This window comes from Mastigoproctus giganteus, chromosome 7 (genome assembly GCF_048544385.1).
Source record: "Mastigoproctus giganteus isolate SK-2022 chromosome 7, ASM4854438v1, whole genome shotgun sequence".
Lineage (NCBI taxonomy): Eukaryota > Metazoa > Arthropoda > Arachnida > Uropygi > Thelyphonidae > Mastigoproctus > Mastigoproctus giganteus.
The window spans coordinates 9,038,985-9,046,112 of record NC_143581.1 but is presented as its reverse complement, the minus strand read 5'-3'; positions in this window follow the sequence as shown (position 1 = coordinate 9,046,112).

Below are 7,128 nucleotides of genomic sequence, written 5' to 3'. Positions count from 1 at the left end.
TCAGCATTGAGCATGCTCAAACCATTCAAGGCTTTATACACCTCTATCAGATCAGATCACCTCGATGGTGCCTAGTCTCCAGACACTGTAATTTACAAAACTTAAGCCTTTCTTCTTAAGAGCACCCCTTTGTTCCATTCACTAATCTTGTTGCCCTTCTCTGTACTTGTTCCAGCAGCTCTGCATCCTTCTTGAAATGAGGCCTCCAGACCTGTATACAGTACTCTAGGTGTGGCCTGACCATTGCCTTATACAAGGGAATAATCACCTCCTTATCCCTGCTAGAAAAATTTCAATATATCATTGACAATACACCATGAGCTACTCTTGCAGCCCGTCTGCACTGCTCAGAGAACTTCATATCTGCATGCACAACCACCCCCAGGTCCCTTTCATTCTCTACCACTGTCAGTGTAGTACCACAGAGTTGATACGTTGCTCTGGGGTTGCTGTTTTCCATATGTAGTACTTTGTATCTGAGAGAATGTCTGTGACAGCCTCAAGGACTAGATTTCCCACTATACTTAGCTTTTACTAGCCTAACCATTTTTATGGTGCTATTATGGATAATTTTATAAATATTATATGCTTCTGAGTTTTCCATTATTGTATAACTGTCTCATGTTATTATCCTTTTTTGTTGCACTAAACTAGCCTGTTACTTAGACATCCACTTTGGTATCCTCTTCACTTTGTATTTGCTTAATATTGTATATGCATTGTTGGTTTCCATGATGTAAGCATTCGTCATTCCATAATTCCCCTGTATTCACCATTCACAAACTTGTCTTCATCTTCAACTATCATAGGCCCTTTTCTGAATTTGCAACCCTTGCCCTAATGTATAACATTCAGGAGTTTACCCATCATCATCCAACTTTCCATGATCACAGCCTTCTAAAAGTTTCTGTGCTATTGATAGTGTGATACTGTGTGTGTCATGGATGAAGGTGAGGCCTAGAATATTCTTCCCCTAGCACTTTTCCTAACATGGTGATATAAATAATAATCATCTAGTTGATTTAAAAATTTTGTTCTCAGTGGCGAGTTTCCCTTCCAGTTGTTCCAGTCAGTAAAGTGCAAACTGAAATCTCCCATAATTGAGGCATTCACACCTGCTGTCTCTCCATCTGCATATGGAGACCTTCATCTCATTTTGCCTCTGCTTCACACAACACATGGTTAATTGTCATGTGTTAATTCTGAATTTGGGAACATTCTTTTCACACAGGCTACTTTTGATAAGTAATATTGCCTCCCCATCAGTTCATTTGAAAATCATACGTGCCACAGCAGACTTCATCATTCACTTGTGTCTGGGTGATACCAAGTTTCTGTTAGCCCTCTTATATTACTAATAGCTGTTCTAGGATTCAGATATGCTCATTTTGTTTGCGACTCCTAATGGTGCTTTAAATACTTCAGACTAAATATTTTTGTGTTGTTTAGTATCCTACAACTTCCCTTAAACTTTGTTGATGATAAGTACAAGGGCTGTTCAATAAAGAATGGGCATAATTTTTTTTTTTTTTTTTATAATATATACTATTATTAAACATCCAAATTTTGATGGTCCCTTTCAAAATAATCCCTATTTGATGAAATGTACTTGCTCCAACATTTCTGCCATTCTTCAAAAACATGGTGGAAGTCATTTTTTAAATTGCATAACACATTTATATTATTACAAAGCATTTAATTACAGTAATATAGGATTGCTTAATCAGAGCTACAGTATCAGAAATCTCTTTCTTTTCATTTTTTTTTTTTTTTTTTTTTTTTGATTTGGTAGTTGTTGGCGCATCGGCTTCTGTGGCCATATTGCACCTCCCAAGGTTTTTGCAGTACTTTGATCCAAGCCCGAGGCGGGAATCGAACCCGCGACCTTTGGGTTGCCGGGCAGGTACTTTACCCACTCGGCTAGCCCGGTCGGCTTTCTTTTCATTAATTTTTTAATTAAATTATTATTTAATAATTAAAATTTAATTTACTTATTTAGTAAATAACGATTTAATAAGAAGTTAATATTGTAATTTAACAAATATTATTTTAATTAATATTTTTAAAATCAAATTATTAATTAGTATTAATATTGAACATACAGTTCAAGAAGTTGAGCTTTGATATATCATTTAAGAAAAAAAAAAAAAAAAACTTGCATTCTTCCCCTTCCCATAGTTACCTATCCAGCAGGCATTTGAATTTCTCTAAGCCACTGTTCTTGTATTTCAATGGTTAATAACTCTTGCTTGATTCAGGCATAATTTAACCATATAGAAATTACTTGTTCATTTTATTAACCTTTCTGAGACCCTTATAAGTTTCAAACATATCTCCTTCTGAGATACTTACTTACCAGACTCTTTAGCCCATATATTCAGTCTCCTCATATGGGTGCAATTTGCCAATCTCCTCAGATGCAATTACTCCTCAAGAAGCTAATTTAGTTGTGGCCTTCACATAGCATTCTAAGTGCAATCCCACATTTGCATCATTTAGAATTATTACCCCATTCACTGCAAAAATTTGTTCTATGAATCATCAATTCATATGGGCTCTCTGCTTGCTGCCTCTTTGCTATGCATGAAACATTTCATTTCTTCCTGGATCATAACGCTCCAGTCCCTTTCTTTGTGCACTGTATTTAATTTTTTTAATTCACATCAAATGTATGTAGTAGTAGTAGTGGCATGTGATGCAAAAAATCACGTGTATGAGCTTATGCAGCATCAGCCAAAAAAAAAACAAAACAATTCCCTCTAAATGTTTGTCTAGTTCCTCCTTAAATTTATTTAACCTATCAACTTCCACAATGACAAGTGAAAGTTTGTTTCAGCAATTAACCACCTGCTAGCTAAATGCAATTTCCGCACATCTATTCTACATGTCTTTCCCCAATTTTAATTTATGCCCCCTTAGGTGCGTAATCTGAACAAGTGGAAGAATCCCATCAGAATTCAGCGTGCTCAACCCATTCAAGGCCTTATACACCTCAATCAGATCACCTTGCAGGTGCCTAGTCTCCACCCGCTGCAATTTGCAGAACTTAAGCCTCTCTTGGTAAGAGGATCCCTTAATTCCTCTCACCAATCGTGTTGCCCTTCTCTGTACATGCTCAAGCAAATTAACATCCTTCCTAAAATGAGGCCTCCAGACCTGTACACAGTAATCAAGGTGTGGCCTGACCATTATACAGAGGGACAAAACCCCATGATCTGCCCTGGCAGCCTGTCTGCATTGCTCAGAAAACTTCATATCTGACTGCACAATTACTCCCAGGTCTTTTTCATTTTCTATCACCTTAAGTGTAGTACCACACAGTTGATACGTTTCTCTGGGGTTACTTCTACCCATATGCAATACTTTGCATTTGGCAATGCTAAACTTCAGTTGCCACTTCTCAGCCCATCTGCCCAAATTTTCTAGATTTGTTAATGACAGTAATGGCACTAGCACACTGTCATTAACAACCCTGCCAATCTTTGTATCATCTGCAAACTTCGACACGAAGCCTCATAGACCTTCATCAATATATATCATTGATAAATATACAAAACAACAGTGGACCCAACACCGAACCCTGTGGGACTCCACTAATAACATTAGTCCACGAAGAGCAGCACCCATTGATTACCACCCTCTGTCTTCTCCCACTTAACCATCCTTTTATCCATTGTAGCAACTTACCCTTAATACCATTCTTCTCCAATTTGTACAGTAGTCTTCCATGCGCAACAGTGTCAAAAGCTTTCCTGAAATCCAAATATATGATATCAAAATTATTTTTTGCATCCAGTTCCTTTGTAACCACATCATAATATCCTATCAAATTTGTCAGACAAGACTTTCCCTTAACAAACCCATGCTGTGTCTGAATTATTGCTGCAGTCTTGTCTAGATGATCCTGCAATGCATCTTTAACCAGTGATTCCATTATTTTACCCGGAACAGAAGCTAAACTAACTGGTCTGTAATTACTCGTGTCACCCTTTGATCCCCCTTTGTGAATTGGGGATACATTTTTACATCTCCAGTCAGTGGGGACCTCCCCTGAGTCCAAGGATACTCTCATAATTGTGGCTAAGGGTTTGCTTACTTCCCCCCCCCCTTTTTTTTTCTTAGTTGTTGGCGCATCTGCTTCTGTGGCCATAATGCACCTCCCAAAGTTTTTGCTCTACTCTGATCCAAGCCCGAGGCATGATTCGAACCTGCGACCTTTCGGGTTGCCAGGCAGGTACTTTACCCACCCGGCTAGCCTGGTCGTCTTACTTCCTTTGCCACCTCCTTTAATATAATTGGATAGATCCCATCCACCCCAGCTGCCTTTCTTATGTTTAACTTCGACAATTTCTCCTCCACTTTGCTCTTAGTTATTACAAAATCATTAAGCACCCTGCTACAATTTGATAACCTTCTGGCATTTTCAAACCTTAGTAAGTCCTCATGTGTGAATGTAGATGCAAAATACTCATTCAGTTTTTTGCTATCTGAGCAGGATCTTCAACAGTCGAACCATCAATATCAAGTGGACCAATCAGATTCATCCCCTTCCTTTTAGAGTTTATATAAGTAAAGAAATCCTTGCTGTTTTTCCTAGCATCCTTTGCCAAAGATTTCACGTAATCCGCCTAACCTCCTTTGTGACTTGATTACAGACTAGCTTATATCTGCCATAGGCTTCTGTGTCGCCTGATAATTTATATGCATCCCATGCATTTTTCTTCTCTGCCACGAGTCTCATTAGTTCATTTGACAACCATTTAGGCCTAAACCTTGAACGATACACGTATTTCTTAATAGGTATGAAACTTTTAGTAGCTTCCACGATTAATTCCTTGAATGCTTCCCACTTAGAATTTGTTGTTGGTAACATCATCAGTTGATCCCACTGTACAGATTTGGTTTTAAGTTATTTCTCAAATGAAAAACTGCATTTTGCAACATAAAAACAGTTGCTACTTTTTCTGAACATTCCTGAAGTTTGTCCAAGTTTGGAAGAGATGTTTCCAATAATTACTCAATAATTAATCACCTACGTTGATTTCCTTTTGAATCATGATATCATCAGATGAAATGTTCAGTGTGGATTTGTCACAACCATTATTAAGGTAAGAATTAAACTAGAAAATATTACAAAATTAAATTTACAGAATTTAAATTTTTAATTAGAACTAAAATATTTCAGTAATTGAGCATTACCAGTAACTTTATCCACTATGAATTTAAAAATTTAAGCTTACAAGATACCAAAAAGGATGTAACTGAACCGATTTAATTTTTAGAAAAGATAAGAATTAATTTTACAAAATATTACAGGAAATGGCTTCAAAAGAATAGACCAAAATTAAATTTATAAAATTTAAAATTTTATTAGGGAATTTCAAGATATTTAACAAATTAATTAAGGAAAAACAAAATTTGTTTACTAATCTCTTAGGAATATCTTCAGCCTTCTTGAATATAATCCTGTCAGAGGTGTCGTAGGTCTGGTCTCTCTGACTGCCAACTCAATTAGGACAAGACCAATACAGCCCTCTTCATTAGTGGAGCTGAGGGGGGTAGCATTGTAATATCAGCTTTTTACCAGAAATTAGTAGAAAGTCTTTCAGTGTGATGTAGCTGTGTCATTATGGCCAAAGGTGTGCCACCACAATACTAATTTCTTTGAATAATTGATGTTTCGTTTATAACTGAAAATTTCTCATAATATTTGGTTGGGATAGTGAATATGCATTTTTGGCTCTGTGGTGCAGCTGTCACGTTATTCCATAATTTTTCTGTATTTTTCCTCACACTCAAATTTTTTGTATTTTTTCTCCCAAAGGCTATATATATAGCAGGGGCAGCTTTTTTTTTTTTTTTTTTTTTTTTTATAGCTAGGGACCAAAAAAATATATGTTGAAGGTTGCAGGCCATGTGGGGTCTCATGGGCTGCAAGAACAGTTACTTCCCACTAATTACACATTTTTTGAAATACAATTTCATATTTATTGTCAACATTTATAGTTAGAATTTGTTTTACATAACTAAATACGAAAATCCAGAATTATTACACTAATAACATTCTTAATATGATTAGATTGTTAAATACTGATTTAAATACATAATACATCATAAGAAAGTAATACAGAAAAATTAATATTAGTAAAAATGGATATTTTCAACCGTCAGTGGGAGACTATGATTTGTGATGCTAATTTTAAGCTTGAGGAACCATAATACATAGGCATGTTTATATCTCTGTGAGCTACATACAGCTCTTGGGTTGGACTTTCCTACTTTATGTCCTTAAGACTCTAAAAGGCAAGATTAATAATCAAGACATCACTCTCAGCATTCACCTTAGCCCATTTCCATACATTCTTGCACTCTCTTACTCTTATGAGTTTATTGATTATGATTATTATTTATAAATATGATTATTTTTGATGTAATCAAAAATAATCACATCCTTAGTACTTTTACATGCTGTTACAGATAATAATCATGGTATTAGTTAATGCATTTGCATCATTACTAAATAGTTGGATTTTTTAGACAAACCAAAGTTTATACGTTGACATCATTATTGTAACATCTAATATTGTGAAATCCTTCATGAGTTACTCTTTATGCACTTCAAATAAGTAAGGCTTCCCCAGTAGAGAAAACTATTGTTATTTATTTTAATAAGTAACAATAGTTTTCTGCTACTGTTACTTACTTTAATAAGTAACAGTAGTAACAGTCATAAATGAAAACTACTGTTACTTATTTCAATAATTAACAGTAGTTATCTCTACTGGGGATGCATTACTTATTTGAAGTATAAGGGGAGCAACTCATTGTGAATGATTTCACAATATGGTGGATTCTTGTTATTTAGGCCACCAGTTAATCGGGGTAAAACTTAAAAAACAGAACCCAATCTAGAATATAGCCAGAGTTTACTTTGCTTAATTGGGACAATATGCCGTTTAATAGGGGCAGGAGACGCAGCACTGGAGATAACCCTAAGATTGTCTCCGACCGCACCACGTGGTTCGGTCGAATTTCTGGAAGTCACAACCATAAAACAATAAAAACAATTAGCAGTCACCTGTTTATTGGGCTTTTCTGTTAGTGCAATCTATCATACATGGATAGTAA